The following is a 17,082-nucleotide window of genomic DNA, read 5'->3' as shown; positions in this document are numbered from 1 at the left end:
AAATATCTACGTTTTTATCTTATGTCTTCCTCCCATCTTTCGGGGGGTTTTTTTTTTGGTTTAATTTCAGTGTGTTTTGGTAAATGATATATTTTCTTTGTGTGTTTGTAGGTGCTGTTCGATATGTGATTTAAATTCATTATGCAGAGTATCTTCGCGTCTGACACTCTGAACACTTTCCTTGTTTTTATTATAGCTGCTCCTGTGGATATTGCCAGTGGCCATTACGTTGTTTTAAAATTGACAATGCGTGTAGGATTTCATTTTTTTTTTTTCCATATTCAATGCGTATGTAAATATACAACTCAATTGTTTTGTGTCATTTGTGAATAATCTGTGCATTTTGATGGCATACTTGTGCTTTTGGCCAGATAATTGAAATTGAAATGCAATTATGATCTGATTTCAGGTGAATGCACTCACAGCCATTTTCATTCTAAAATTGTTGAAATATTTTTCAATTTGATTACTGCCTAAAGGAAAGGTCATTGAATGCTTTTCATATCAGTTCAGAAGTCCGAAAATTTTTCGAATTTAGGGACAATAATTGGCACAGTTTTGCGTTTGCCACAGATGAGCCAGCCAATATTTGGGCCAAACAAAGAGAAAAAACAAAACGAGGCAAAAAACAGAAGCAGCTCCTATTTCTTTGCAGTTTATTATATGTTCAACTTTCCATTTAAAAATATAAATCGCCATGAAGCAAAATGCATGCAAAAGAAATGCCAAATATTATACCAAGCCATTTGGTTGTAGTTTTTAACGACCAAGTGCAAAAAAATGGCACAAGCAACAAAAAAAGCATCAACAAACAAATAGCAAAGACAATGCGAAGAGTGAGTGGCAGAGGGGAAGAAAGAGGGTGAAAGAGAGAGAGAGCGAGAAAGAGAGAGAGAAGAACGAGAAATCGCAAATGGCGAATGTGTATAAATTTCAACAAAATATCTTCAACTTAATAAAAGTTTTGAAGGTTTTGTTTTTTGTTTGTTTTGGGTTTTAGTTTGGCTGCAGAATTTCGAATACCTTTCAACTTTTGGCTAAATAATCTGCAAATACACACCCACACAGACACAGACACACATACGCATACGACACATAGATGCTAGTCTGTATATGGTTATGCAAATAGCAGCATCGTATCAGCAGCTCCCCATATACGAACATGTGTACATTATCAATTCATGGCAAAAGAAAAACTTCATTTTTGCCAACCGAAAAACCCTCGGCAGCAGCAACAGCAACAGCAACAACAATAACAATGGAAAGACGATGGTTGGTGGATAGGTGAGGGGGGAGGGGGGATGGGGTTCATGATGATGACACCCCTGTTGCGGCAGCAAGTGGCAAATGGGCCACAGGACACTTTGGATGGTGCTGCTGCAGGACGTCACAGGGCAAGTCAGCGCTTAGCAGACGAACAGCACAGGAAGGAAGAGGAGCGACACTGACAACTCCCCAGATGGATGCTGCTCCCGATGCTTCTGCTTCTGCTGATGCTTCTACTTCTGCTGATGGTTCTGCTGATGCTTCTGCTGATGCGTCTGCTGCTGCCTTCTGCCTGATGCCTGACATACGAACCAAACTTGCGTTGATGCCTTCCAGTTAAAAGTTTATTTAAACTTTCTTGTTCTGTGTGTTTTGCCTTACCACACACTGATGCACAAAAACAACCACACACAACACACACACTTACACACACACAACACATCCACACGAGCGCAAGAGTATAATAAAAATGTGTTGCATTAAATATGCAGCGTAAAAAGAAATGAGCCTGGCAGGTAATGCGCGCTGATGCCCAAATAATCAACTCAACTCAGCTCAACTGAGCTGATCACAACACAAAGTTTGTTTAATCAAATTGAATTACAACAAACATGCCGCTGGGCTGTAAATAAGCACACAAACATACGAGCACAACAAAAAACATGAATAACAATGACAACAATAGCTAGAAATAATATCAGAGCAAATGCTAACGAATTCGAAATACTCTTACAAGCATATAAGCCGTAAAACATCTTCGTGTAACTTTTAAGAAAATTATCGAAAAGTGTCAGACCAATCGAACTAGAACTTACTTTGACAGATAATCCCTTTTGGAATACATCTGTTTGCATTCGATGGAAGTCAAGTCGTATTCTGAACAAGTCTATTGACAGCCTCAAAAACCTAGCAATCAGTCAAGCAAAATCTTGTAAGCAAAACAGCTAAATTCTTGACCAATTTGAACACTAAAGAAATATAGTTGACTTCTGCTGACAATTTTCATTATTAAACAATATTCAGTATTAGGGAAAAACTTTTTAGAAGTAAATTTTAATTTATTTAAAATTTATACTTCGCTGGATTCGTCTCCAGAAAGAAAGCTTGCTCTGGAACCGGCAAAAGATATATTCCAAATAAAAACTCAGCTCAGGTAACACATTAATTATCAAAGAAAATCTCCTCCACTCTAAAATATGCTATACCCTGCAAAAAGAAGGGTATACAAAAACAGCAACTGTGAAACTGTTGTTGCCCTTGTTTAATAAAAACTGCTTGCATTTTTTTATTCGAATTGTTTGTTTTCTTTTTTTTTTGTCATTTTAAGCTGCCAAACGGCCATCTGGGTTTTAAATTGAAATTCGAATGCGTATTGGATAATTAAAATTTCATCACATTATTGACCGAAAATGTCTCGCGGCTTTTGCCAAAAACCAATCAAAGTGGATTTAGGTTAAGCAGAGTAAACATCAATGCTGCTTATATGTTTTAATGTGTGTGTGTGTGTGTGTGTATGTGCCTGTGTGAGCTGGTACCTTTTGCCTGGACGGACTTGTTAATTTAAGCAACAAAAGTTGCAAACAACAAACAAACAACAACAACAACAACGAAAGCAACAAATAATAAAAAAGGAAGCGAGAAAAAATCACATGAAATGTGATGACGTCTCCTCCTTCGTATCCCGTCCACCGTCTGGGCGAGCCATAAAAATATGAGCATTATTAAAAGCCATGCATGAGGCACGGACATCTGAGAGTGGCACAGTCACTGCCTGGGGAAACGGCACGTAAATCGTAAAAAAGGTTTCCACCAGAACAATGCCCAGGACGGGGCGACAGTGATGCCGGACGGGAGACTACGTGCCACTTTTTGTTCTATACAGCAGCTAATACTGTTTTCAAAAAGAAAAACAAAAACAAAAAAACTAAAGCCATATGCCGTATGCCGTATAAGTCATTAACGTCTTCTCACTAGAGTTTCGATGCCAATAGTAGAAATCAATTTATTGGGCTGTCATCTGACTATCAATAAGTCAAAACTTAGCAAGATGTTACTATTAATAGGTTGCAGATTGAATACAACAATATTTTTAGAATATTTATGTAACTGGAAAAAAGACCAAAACTATTTTCATCATAGTTTTCTCGACATTTCAAGCAGTTCGATTTTGAAAACAATGTAAACATAAATTAAAATTAAAATAAAAATATTTTAAGACTTATATGAAAACATGTATAAGCTCATATTTCACTACTGCCAGTTGTGGCTATTTTGTAATTGTATATATATGTATATCCTATATATTTGTGCACTGCATTAACCACATTAAATCAATTTACATGTACCATATGCATGATTGATTTTTTGTGGCGCATAAATTAAAAAATTTTTTTTTTTCGATTATGAGCAAGGGACTAAATCGATACTTCATATTTTCAAAACACAATTTATAGCTCTGTTGCGGCAAGTAATAGTGCTTATATTGCTATAAAAACATACCAAAAACAACATAAATAAACCAGCTAAAATTATTTTTTCAATTTTAAAAAATTCGATCCCAATTTGAATACCTTTCAATATTTATATGCTTAAAATTATAAATTAATAATAGACTAGGACTAGGACTACACTAAATGCATATACATATTAATTATAATGTTTTAAAGAACATTAAATAGATTGCCAAATTAATTAACCACATTAAAATATTTCCCAAGGTCTTTGAGCTGCTCACTTACAATAATATTTAAGTAAAACAATGATTAGATATTTTAGATGACTGGTTGATGATTTTTCAAGAACCTCAACACTGTTGACTTTATTTACAAATTGTCTAAAGTGAAATGTAAAATGTTTGTAAGCAACGAAATCATCTTTAGTGCTTAGCTCTTTTTGACTTATGCATGTCTGATTGGTAACAATCGGCTTTTCCACGAATGTCATTAAAGATATTTACATTGTCGTTGCAGCAGCTCAAATGCAAAAGAAAGAACAAAAAGTCTACCATCAAAGCCACATAAAATAGGGCATCTATCTGATTGAATGACTGACTGACTAACTGACTGACTGACGTGCTCACTCGACAACTGCCTAACTATCTGACAGTCAATCCTGTCTGATACGGCATCTTGCTGGCGTCTATGAGACAGGAGTCTGCTAGCTTTTCGGGTCGATAGGCCAAGCTTTTTGGGCGACGGCTTATGCACATAAGTCGATTATGGTCACCCTTTGCTTAACCAGGACTTGCTTTGACTGTGTGTGTGTGTGTGTGTACGTGTTGGTGGGTGTGAGTATGTATATTATAGTTGTTTGCATTTCTTTCTGTTCGGTTGACCATAAATTTCTGATGTTGCCCCATTGCTAAGTTCATGACTGTGTGCAGAACTTTGTAAACAAAATGAAAGAAAAGTCACAATAACTGTGAAAGTCGTCAAATGACTAAGATCCAGCGAAAGAGTAGATGACAGGGAGTGAATGAGAAAGACAGACAGAGAATGGCTGAGAGAGAAAAGGTGGCTGAGAATTCGGACTTGGCCAACGCAAGTGGCACACAACAGTATCAAGTGTTGCTTTTGACGGCTGCATATTGACTTAACTGTAAAAATAACAACAGCAGCAGCAGCAGCAGCATCTGCAACAACAACAATAACAACAGCAACAACATCACCCACGACGACAACAACAACCACAACAACAGACATGCCAATGACAGTTGAGAGTGAGGCGGACTGAAAGATATCGCATATATGTCTGTGTTTGTGTGTATGTACATATGTGGTACATGGTGCACTTGTGTGAAAGTATCTGAGGGAATGCCCAGCAGCGGGAGCCTGCGGACTGTCCTGCGAACAAGTTTATTCAAGTACTGCGGGAATAGAAGGAGAAGAGTAAGATGAGGAGAGGTGTGCCGACCATGTCCATGGAGCGTGCTCTGCAAGTGTTTGGATTGAGTTGTTAGGCAACTGATTTGATTTACTGAATAATAAAAAACGAAAACATGTATTCACACACATACACACACATGAAGACAGGCAGACAGGCAGACTGACAGACTGACTGACGGGCCATAAACAGTCATAGACACTTGGACATGGCCTTTGCTGTAGATTGGGCCACGAAACGGGAAGTTTATCAACTACAATAAGAAAATGTGACAAGCAAAATAAACTTTTTGCAAGACAAATTTGTTGTCGTTGCTTTTGTTATTGTCGTTTGCCATTGCATGAGTATAAGTTCCATAAAAAATTCAAAATACACAAGCAACAAAATAATACACATATATACAATAACTAAATAAATAAAGTAAAAAGAGCAGCACACAGTCGCAAAAATAAGAAAAGAAAAATTGACAAAAAAAAAAAAAAAAAATAACTACACACAACAAAAATGTACGTAACGAAATATAAAACGAATTGAACTAACAAAATGATAAAATTTCATACAGAAAAGAAAAATTACATTTGTTTTTTTCTTTTTGCTTGCATGTGTCCCAGTCTGAAGCGAAAGTGCAAAATTGTAACGAGATTTACGAAGCGAAGCGAACGTACCCTATAGAATACAAGTAGTTGGATTGACGGATGCGATAGATGCACACAGCTGTCAGACCATTTGACAAATATCTGACAGCCGAACTAAGTAAATATGTAAATGTTGTGCCTGTTTTTGTGCATGCAGAGATATTGAATTCAGGATGGAAAAGAAAGCAGAAGAAAAACAAATTAATTGCTTGGACTCACAACTATTATAACTTGGGGTTTATATTTATTTAGAGCTTTGTATTTAATACAAAATATATTAGTCCGCTTCATGCGACTTATACTACGCGATTCAAGCGACCAAAAGCGACTGACTCTTACTTCATGAAAGTAGCTTAAACATAGCATCGAAGAAGGTCTTGATCATAAGGAACTTACAATTACCGTTGCTCGCAGGCAACAACAGACTAAGACTACAAAACGGGTGACAAGCTGCGGTGTACATAGGCAAATACAGTTATTTCCAACAACAACACATTTTGTACACGGAAATTTTAAAATATTCCTAATTGAGAGTTGAGAGCAGATAAAATTGCCGCAGCAACTAAAATATCAGGTTAAACGACACAGCTGTGCAAGTGTAATTCGAATTCCCTATAATTATGTGCGTATAGGTATTTTTGCAGCAATTAAGCATGCAGCATTGGCGAGCAGCCAAAATAAAAGCATTTTCAATGCACGCCTGAACGAAATGTTATTTTGTGCAATGGAGCAAAAAAAAAGGAATCAAATGCTGACACATTTAATTTATAAAGGAGATCTGAAAACATAATAAATACAAGGAAAAACATTTTGCATTTGTGGCCCACCACTCTGATTGTAAATGCCACACACACACACACACACACACAGACACACTAACAGAAGCCGTTGAAGCGAGTCGTGCTACTATAATACATATAAAATATAAAATATGGGCAAACATGACGTATGCGTAACATAAACCAAAGACAAATGAACAATTGGATATAAATAAGCGAAGCTGCACATCAACACACACACACTCACACACTCAGTGAGTCGAGTGCGGCAGCTGTAAAGTGAGACCGAAATGAAATGCGTTGCACGACACGCTAGGCAGCAAAATGGCAAAATGGCAAAAATGCAACAAAAGCGACCCAAAATTAACAGAAATAGCAACAGAAACAACAACAACAGCAGCAGCAACAACAATAAATACAACAGAAATGGCAACCAAATGGCAACAAAAAAAAGAAGTGAAATATGTAAAACAGACAGGCATAGTAAAGCGTAGAGTGTGTCATGTAAAAGCCTTTCAATGAATGCTGCATACTTTTAGGCTACGAGTGTTGCAAGTGTGCGTGTGTGTGTGTGTGTGTGTGTCTGCGTGTGTGCCAGCGGGTAAGTGAACGTAGATGTGAATGTATGCAAGAAGCATGGGAAACGCGATAAAAGCAATGCATAAAAGAGGAAAAGAAATGCAAAAAGGCAACATGCCCAAACGATGGTGCCACAAAAAGCGCCACTCACACAGACACGCACATTCAAAAATTTATATGCACACACACATATAGATGTGTATGTATATATGTATATATGTATGGTGAAGCAGATGTGTGGGTGTTTGGCTGGGTATGCATACAGTGTAGCAGGACTTGGCCGACGTGCATATGCTTGAATGCGCGTGTTCGCACTTGCACACAAAAAGCAGCAGCAACAGCAACAGCAGGGAATGCAACTAAAAAAATGCACAGCAGCCCATTCAGAAACCCCAAACACACACACACACACACATATGCATAAATAAGCATATATGCAGTGAAATGCACATGTGTGTGTGTGTGTGTGTGTGTGTGTGTGTGTGTAGTAAAACGAGTGCAAGTGGGTAAAAATAAAACATTTTTGCAATTAATTGCGCTCAATTTAAAATGTTGCAAAATTAATTCAAGAGTCATGCCAAATACACAGGCGCAGTCATTTATGCAAACAACAGGCTGGAGACGCAGCCCAGGAGAGCTGAGGGAAGACAGTGCAAACAAGCAGACCCATAGGCAGCTGGGTGGTGGCGACGGATTGGCAGGACAGGGGTGAGCCCCCCAGCGGAGAGGGAAGGCCAATGCACAGCTGAATTGGTGCTCAAGCGAGCAGGCAAATGCGCAGTTGAAATGCATGTGGACATAGGCGGACCTGGATATGGGGCAGGACCACAAAGCACAAGGATCAAGATTGGCAAGGGGGTAGGGGGAGGTGGTGGAGGGGGAGGAGGGGTTTCCAGTAATCGGAGCACGCAAATGTGGCGTTGATGAGCATTCAACGCTCCTGGCTAGGAAAGGTGCTGTTGGTGGACAAAGAAGAGGCCCCCAGTTTTAAGACGATGGACAGCGGACAACGAAGCCAAATCCACATACGAGGCAAGGAGTCAGCAGCCAGGATATATGCACACCAACCCAACACACACATGAGCACACACACAAAGAGAGAGAGCACTCAAAGCGAGCAAATGGCAGCCCGGACGAGGAAACGACCAGCAGAAGCCAACAATAAAAGTAACAAAAGCAGCCGCAGCTGAAAACGAGTCTGCTGCAGCAGTCTTTCAGCAGTTCGCTTTGGCCAAGGAGGCAGGCAAAGAATGCCAACCAAATGAGCAACACAATTGCACACACACACACACACACACACATACCCATATACATGCAACATTCACATGGAAAGACTGTAAGTCAAATGGGTTTTCTTGTTGTCGTCGTCGTTGTCGTTGCTTGGTTTGTCTGAAGCTGCCTGCAAAAGCAGAAGAAGTTGAAGTTGCCGGTCCGGAAGTCGGCAGTTGAAATTAAGCCAACAGCAATTATGGTAACGAATGCAGCAAGCAGCAGCAATTACAAACCAGCAATTGTTAAGCATTTTTAAAGCTAAACAAAAACAGTGCGCTCCCCTTTAAAACTGAGCAAAATTATATATATAAACTGTTCCTTTTTTATTGCTACAAAACTGTCATCTTATATGTATTAACAGTAAATGTATGCAATCGTCTCGCACAATCCTTTACGAGTAGCTTTCAATTATAATGATATTTGGGCAATGATTGAGCAATCATGACTATTAGATAACACATGTCAAACAAATGGAGACCCCTCTCTCTCTCTCTCTCTCTCTCTCTCTATAAAAAACCATATGGGTTATCTTATTGCCAGTAGTCTCCAACCCCTCCACCCCGCCTTACATGCGTGCAGATGTGTATGAAAGCAAAGGAAATATACGCGTGCCCAGTTCAATGGAGCTATTGCTGAAAGCGTTCAGCACAATGCGTTTTACAAACTCCCTAAAGCTATTTCGAAACCAACTTTTTTCAGCCCCTAAATAAAAAAAAAAAAACAGCAAACGAAGTTTTTTGCTCGTTCGAGGCGATGGCTGAGATGGAGAGTGGTGCAGGGGGGAGAGAGGGAGCAGCCTCATGTCTCGGTGTGGGCAAATAAATGCCAAGTGCTACGCAAAACCAAATAAAGTCGAGCACATGCACCCAGGCTCACCCTCGCACCCTCACACCCTCACACCCTCGCACAGATACTTACACGCACGCACATTTAACAGTAACAGACGTTGGCAATGAACACGACTGCACAGGCCATGCACACTGGTTCGAACACATGCGAAACTTGGGCCAAAAGAGGTTTGCTGAAATTTCAATTCTTATCAGCTTTCGCTGGGCAATGTGCAAACTTTGTATTGGAATTATAAAAATGCTTTTAGTTGGTCGAAGTAATTGTCAATCGCCTGATATATACTTTAAAGCATTTTAAAAATATATTTATATGTAAAAGCTGTTAAAAATTGAGGAATATTTGGAAAATGTTTGAAGACCTCTCCATAATCATGAAATTTAATATGTTGGCGAAGTAAATTCTTAATTTACAAGCTTCTAATAATTTATTTTGGGCTTACAAAATTATGTGACAATCTATAAAATTAGTTCGTATAAATATTTTATGTTATATTTGTTATATCTTTGATATTATTTTTGTAAAACTGCTTAAATGTGCCACAATTTTATTATTTGTGTTATTTATTAAAATAAGAATTGAAATTTGTTTTTTACTCTCAATTAAATCAAATATTTATTTACATTTAGTTAAGCTTATTTAAAGCCAGTGTGCGGTCGTGGCAAGTAGGCAACTGGCAGAGTCTTTTAGTCCTTTAGTTGCTCAATTTCAGTTTCACACTTCCGCCGCCACAGGCATACACACGCACACACATATTCCAGCACACACACACACACACACACACACACACACACACATGTAGATAGGGCTCCTTTGCCTGCAGGCGTAAAAACGTGAGGCGTACAATTTACGCCAGAAAAACAAAAACAACAACAACAACAAAGTAACAGCTATGATGAGGAGGACTATGACGACGACGACGACGACGCCGCCGACGCCGTCGAGGAGTGCGCAAAAGGACATGCAACAACAATTAAAGTTGAAAGAAGCAGCGCCGGCGACGTCGCCCAACACGGAAAAAGTAAACCGAGCAAAAGTTGTTAACGGCGCATAAAAAATGAAGGAAAAAACTGCACAAAACCAAAGCGGTGGCAACGCAGACGCCCGGATTGAAGGAGGGGATGGGGGTTCGGTTCAGTTCGGTTCGGTTCGAAGGGAAGGCGACATTGGAAGGGGCAGGCAGCCAACTGCCAAGTGGCAGTCGTGCAGTAAAAGGCACGCGCATGAGGCCGGAGGACAGCAAATGGTTGGACAAACGTAAAGACGGACAGCGAAGGAATGAGGGGCAAGAATGGGAGGCGGGATTTGCAGAACGGGGCAAAGTTTTCGGGCAAAAACAGACAGCGGCAAATTCGCATGCAAATTGTGCGCGAAAAAAGTTGAGAAAGCGCCAAAAACGAAAGAAAATACAAATAGAAAGCCAAAGGGGCAAAGAAGCAAGGTAAAAAATGTTGAGGCACATACATGCTTGTATAGCTGCGACAGATGAGACAGGCACACACACACACACACACACGTAGAGAACATAAATGTAAACAATGAAATTGTAAAATAAACAGCGTGGGGAGGTGCGTTGAGGGGCAAGCATTTAAATGCTATATGCCTACGAGTGGCAGCCAAACAACAGAGGCAACGGAAGAGCTTTTGCTTGTCATCATTTCACGACCCGCTGGCGTTGGCAAAAAAAATGGTGTGAGACAACGGCAATTATCACAATTGTGCCTGCACTCACACACACACACACACACCAGCACACCAGCACACATACAATATGATTGTTGTTGTTGGGGGAGAGCTCAACCTGCCGCATCGTGTGAAAACCTAACCTACAATCATTGCCATTGCTATTCATTCATTCAGACGTGCAGCTCGTGCCACTGCCACTGCCACTACCAGTACCACTACCAGTACCACTACCACTACCATTTGCCATTTGGCATTTTCATTCATTCGGTTCTACGCATTGTTCGTGCTCGACGCCTTGCCGGCCTTTTGTTGCTCTGAGCTGTGTTTACATTTACACTTTGCAAGCATCATTTCCATGCCGCGTCTAAAGCTGAAGGCTTTTGTGGCAAGCAGCAAGCAGCAGCCAACAGGCAGCGACTGCAGCGGCTCTGAATGTGCGTTGCCTACTTTGCGGCGCATTTAGTTAAATTGTTTATTTACATCATGCCCACTCTCTCCCTCTCTCTCTCTCTCTCTCTCTCTGTCTCTCTGTCTGTCTGTCTGTCTATCTCTATTCAGCTGTCATTCGCTCAGCGCTGTCTGCTTTCAGTTTGTTCACAATCAATTAAAAGTGAGGCGCCAATGTTTAATTAAGCTAAAATGCAACGTCGCACTCTTTGCACCAACGTTTCCAATTCTACCCTGCCCCACATGCACCCCCGCATCCTTGCACGCTCGACATTAAACATTATACACTCTGACAGGCAGTTTTAATTAGCGCCTCGCTTTTTGGCCGTTTTGTTGAAATTGAGTTATTAGTAGCTCATTATTGAACTTTTTAATGCACTCAGTCAAATAGTTTGAAGCCGCTGACATCGATTATAAATTGGCTTGCAGGCTGCCAGTAAACCGAGTCTAGACCAGTCAATTGGAGACCAGTCTCGCCCAGCAGCCAGTAGCCAGGATGCTTAGCGTGGTGCCTTCGAGCGTAAAAAGTCGCCAATAATTGGCTACTAATGGCGCCACATAAAAAACTTTCGCCGATTGCAATAAAAAATCCCATTGAACAATTCTGCAAAAAGTTTTGCCGAACACAAATAAAACAAAACAAGTTGGAAGATTGGCCGCTAATAGTGCACGACCATGAGATACCCTATGAAATTGCAGTCAAATATATTCTAAATTATATTACTTTACTGCAAATAAAACCATTTCCTTTACAAACGAATTTGTAGCTTGGGTTTTCTTTATTATAAATCAATTAAGTATTTAGTTAACTTGAAATCTTGAAATCCTCGTTCTTTTTATTGTCGATTTTTCTTCTTTTTAACATGCATTTGTAAAAAACAACGGCATTTCATATTATGTTGGTTTTTAAATTGGGACACACTTTTCAGACATTTTTCAGAGTTCAATATTTTATGTGGAGTTTGCTGTGCATCAAGTTCCTTTTAAAATGAGTCCATTAAATTCTTTAGACGCGCAATAAAAATCTTTGATCATTGAGGATACAGATCAATATACATATATATATATATACATATACGATATTTCTCACTATCTCATCATGCATATTTTATTGGCACAGAGTATGCAATGAATAAAGTACTAAAAATAAAACAAAAAATGAAGCAAACAATTAACATTTTCATTTTGTGATATTCTACTTAAACTTTGCATCGCTATTTATTGCACTTGTTAGTGTTATTGTTATTGTTGCTGGCACAATTGTTGTCATTTGTTGGTGTTGTTGTTGCTAATGTTGCACTTTGTGCAATTGGCAGTGAAATTCATTAGCGCCAGGGGCAAGCTAGGGGCAAGCGCTGTGATGGATAGAGTTGGGCACCTGCAGCAGTCATCTCATAATGGGCGTGGCTGCTGGCGCCTGGAGAGCGTAAGGCGGATGTGTGGCAGCGGCTCACTTGGGAGGGGCATTATTGCAAACAATTTGCCCTGTTTGTGTAGTGGACAAATGACAGGCAGACAGGCAGGCAGGCAGACAGGGCAAACGGACAAGGACAAAGGACAATGGCAGAAAGGCGACTAAAGCCAGCTTGTTGGCATTCCGAAACGTTGCCAAAGTTCTCTGGCAGTAAGAAGCACACCCACACAACACACACACACACGCAGCATATGCTGCTGCTTCGCCTTGCAGGCAAACTCAAAGCACACACACACACACAATTTATATGTGTGTAGCTGTATGCACTCAGTCGTGTCGTATGAAGAAGTTCTCCCAGTTGCCACCTCTCCCAGCCGCTTACTTCAACCCAGCCGAGTCCCCCGCCCCCCTGCTCACTCCATTGTGCCTTTTTAGCCTGCAGTGTTTGTTTTAATTTAAATAAATGAGCTTAAGCCTGATCCTTTAAGGCCGCTGTGCCGCCTGTTCATTTGCTGGCTGTGTTGTTACCAAAGACCTTAGTCATTTGGCTGACACACCCACGTTCACGTCCTCGTCCACGTCGAGGACGCAGCGCGACTCCACGCGACTCCACGCGACAACAACGTCATCATTCTGGCGCTGAGCGAGAATCAGCATTCAGTGCTCAGCACTTTTAAGTCAAATTGCTTTGTCGCTTAGCAGCGACGGTCATTTACCGTTTGACATTTAACCGTTTACCGTCTGCTGACCCGCCATTACTGCTCCCACTGACAGCCCACAGCTCACAGCTCCCCGTTCCCAGCTGCCAGCTACCAGCTCCTGCTCCAGCTTCGACTCTTGATGCTCCCATCATCGCGCCTTAACAGCACACGACGTCAGCATTTGAGACATAGATGTTGGCATTGCTGGCACTTGGAGCCGTTTTGCAGGACCTCGCTGCCTGACTGTCAGTCAGCAACTCCTGCTGACGCTTGTAGCTCAAGTGTTTGTTGTGCTTGTTGTTGTTGTTGTTGTTGCAATACTCTTGCGAAGGATATGATAATTTCATCGTTTAGTTTGCCACACATTGAACGAGGCGTCATCTCTTTTTCCTGTTCATAATGTTTATTTAATATGTTCTTATATTCAGTTATCTCTATGAATGTGTCACTTATAAAACCATCTAACCTGGGCCAGCTTAATTTACAATTTTTAATAATGTTTCGGAATATTTGGAACCACCATTCTTAGATATAACAGTTAAAATTCTTTCAGCAAGGGAATCACATTTATTTATTTGTTTAACGAGAACGAAAAATGTTTTAGGAAATGATAATTTTAAACTGAAATAAGAAAGTAACAAATTAATAGATATAGAATTAAAAATGATTAATTAATTTAATATTTAAAACTACAAATAAAATAAAGGATATAATAAAACTGGGGATATTAAAATGTAAAATTGCCATTTGTATAATTGTTACTATTAATTACTTTATGTCTTGAAATTGCTTCTCCAACTCATTTCATTTTCATTTTCATGTCATTAATTATATTGAGATAAGGATAATAAGAGAACCAATCCATTAAATTAAGTTTCTGTTTCTGAATCCAGATTTCAATCCCTCGAGCTGTGTGAATTTTGGTATTGATGTGTGGGGAAACCGATGCAAATGTTCCGAAAATGATTTCTCTGGCAAGCCTTGCTATTGTTGCCATTACTTATAAATAACCAAATTGTAATTGACACAAATTGTGATTTTAATGAAACTGTGATGTTCTTCAGGGTATTTAAGCTACAGCCTGCCTCAAATAGCTCTTCCACCTTGTTACGACTGTTGGCGCTATTTCTGCCAGCTCGGCAACTTAAAAAGAAAAGGATTTTGGCGCTGGTGTTAGTACGCCTTTGCTCTTTTCGTTGCTGCCACCTTGTTTCTCAACCTTTCTCTCTCTCCCTCTCTCTCTCTCTCGCTGGCTGCCACCCTCTGTTGGAGTGACAGTGCTCGGCCAGCTGTTGGTTCCACCTTGCAGCAACTGCGCTGATTTGCAGTTTGTACTTTTCATTTGTTTGGCGCAGTTTTTCGCCATGTTTTTTGTTTACACGGCAAATTTATTTATGTTCGCACTGTGGCACATTTTGGATGAGTGAAAGGCAGGGGAGGGCTCTGGGGCACTCCATTTTTAAATATTCCGTTTCTTAAGTGTGCATGCAAATTTGTTTTTTGCCTGACAGCTGCAAAGCATCGAAAAATGAAAGAAAGCAAAGAATAAGTAAATATATATATATATATATATACCAAAGTTAGAGTTGACGAGTTGAAATGTAATTTACATTTTAATTCCAGCATGGATTTGTTTTCGATTTGTTGCAAGTTATGCTCCAACTAACAATTTATTGCAACTGAGCACAATATGAAAGTTTTCCAGTTTTTTTTTTTTTTTGTTTTACTTTATTTTTTATTGTCTACAAAGTTATGTGCAGATACACTTAGGAACAATACAATATAAAGCCCCTGTGGGTGTGGCTATAGTGTTCTACAGATATAGAAACATATTTTTTGAATTGGCCAGACTATTTGAGCACTAAGCCTTTATTAAATTTCCAACTCATCATTTCCAATGCAGAACGCTTAACGATCTTTGTTTTTGCTGTCTCAGCTTTATTATACTTTTTCAGAGTGTACTAAATTTAAGTTCTATCAATTTAATCATGTCTGCTTACATGTCTTTGAGTCTGTAAATTTAGATATGCAAATCGGACAATCCTAATAACTACAAATTCCCAGGTTGTAATGCCTGATTAATTGTGTATAGTATAAAAATAATGTATTTTTAAAGAAATGTCTTTTAGAAATATTGTATTTCTTATATATAGATATATATATATATATGTATTCATATAATACAGATATTTTCATAATAATAGAAGATATTTGGAAGCCAGGAAGATATGTAAAAATCTATAATACCAATTAATTATCATATATATTTTAATCTACATAAAGATAAGTTACTTCAAGCCTGATTAAAGTTAAGCTTTACAAAAGTATTCCAGTGAGATTCTACAATAACAGATGTAGTTGCGATTTGAAAGGAAAAGAGCTAAGAATCTAAGTTGGACATATCAAAAAAATGTAAATACGGCCACTCTTGGCAATCGGGGGCTTATTATACAGATTATACAAGTTTTAAGAATATAATTAAAATCATGTTCAGAGCAGGGCTGCAAGTGATAAACAAGTCTGTCCAAAATGTGGAAGCTCTGCAATGCTTTGTGCTGCAATTGAATTATATTGTGTAAGTGAACAATATAATAAATCTATCTGGCTGCATAGCTGCAACATTGTTGCAACTTGGCTCTCTTTTTACTTTTTACAACGGCAGCTCCACTTCCACTAAAAGTAATTCAATAAGCAAATCGCATTTCCGCCGCTGAAAGTTGCCTGGGATCCACTGACGGCATTTCGTGTATTTTAGCCCAGTGGCTTTGCATTGACACCTCTCGTCAAAAGTTTACAAGGCATTTGGCAACGATGCCACTCCGCCGCCACCGACCCGGCTCTAACAGTCTGGCCCAGTGCACTTTCAAGGGAGCTGACTAACTGGTTTAGTGCAAATTTAGTATTAGTCGAGCGCTCAATTTCACTCTGAAATTAAATTACAGATGCGTCAAAGTGCAGCCGTGTTGCTGCAGTGGATTTGCTTTGAATGGGAATGCGAATGCGAAAGGGAATGAGGACGGGGCAGAGGGGGCACGGTTGAGGGTTCTGCAAATGAGCGAACACCTCGTTAGTTTTGCGTCTTGAAACTTTTTTAATATTTACATTCATATTTTGCACCTTTGGCTTTTGCCGACGCTCGAAACTCGCTCATTTTTCCCTTTTTACTTTTATTTACTTTTTTTTTTTTGTTCTTGGCCTGTTTTGGATGCCGTTGCTGTAAAAATAAAATAAAATAGTGGGTGGCAGTGGGCGTTGGCATTGCCATAAATTCATGTTTGTGTTCAAAATTGCATTTACCTTTACTTTGAGCGGCAGCTGAAGAAGATGGAGCTGGGCGGAGTGGGTAGCAGGAGTCTTGCCATCCAGATATTGGCCGCGCCTAAAGGCAGCCAACGTAAAATTGTAAAACTGTGCGCCGCACATAATCAACTTAGCAGAGCTGAGCGCCACAAAACAGCCACCCCAAACAGCCACCCCAAACAGCCCCAACCCGCAAGCAGCTCTATTGTTGATTGCTATTGTTGCAACACTGCTGCTGCTGCCGCTGCTGCTGATGCTGCTGCTGCAGCACTTAA

General features: G+C 39.7%; 1 long non-coding RNA gene across 1 annotated transcript in view; it reads left to right on the top strand.

The window, feature by feature from the left end:
- The window catches only part of LOC122322527, a 41,339-nt gene that overhangs the window by 23,832 nt on the left and 425 nt on the right, over positions 1 to 17,082 (top strand). The window contains exon 2 of the long non-coding RNA XR_006246676.1: positions 5,760 to 5,901. This is a non-coding gene — a long non-coding RNA (uncharacterized LOC122322527). The remainder of the gene's footprint in view (positions 1 to 5,759; positions 5,902 to 17,082) is intronic.

The sequence above is a fragment of the Drosophila grimshawi genome, unplaced genomic scaffold, assembly GCF_018153295.1.
Source record: "Drosophila grimshawi isolate 15287-2541.00 unplaced genomic scaffold, ASM1815329v1 contig_311, whole genome shotgun sequence".
In the NCBI taxonomy this organism is placed as follows: domain Eukaryota; kingdom Metazoa; phylum Arthropoda; class Insecta; order Diptera; family Drosophilidae; genus Drosophila; species Drosophila grimshawi.
The sequence above is the reverse complement of the archived record's forward strand: the minus strand, read 5'-3'. Positions and strand labels throughout refer to the sequence as shown.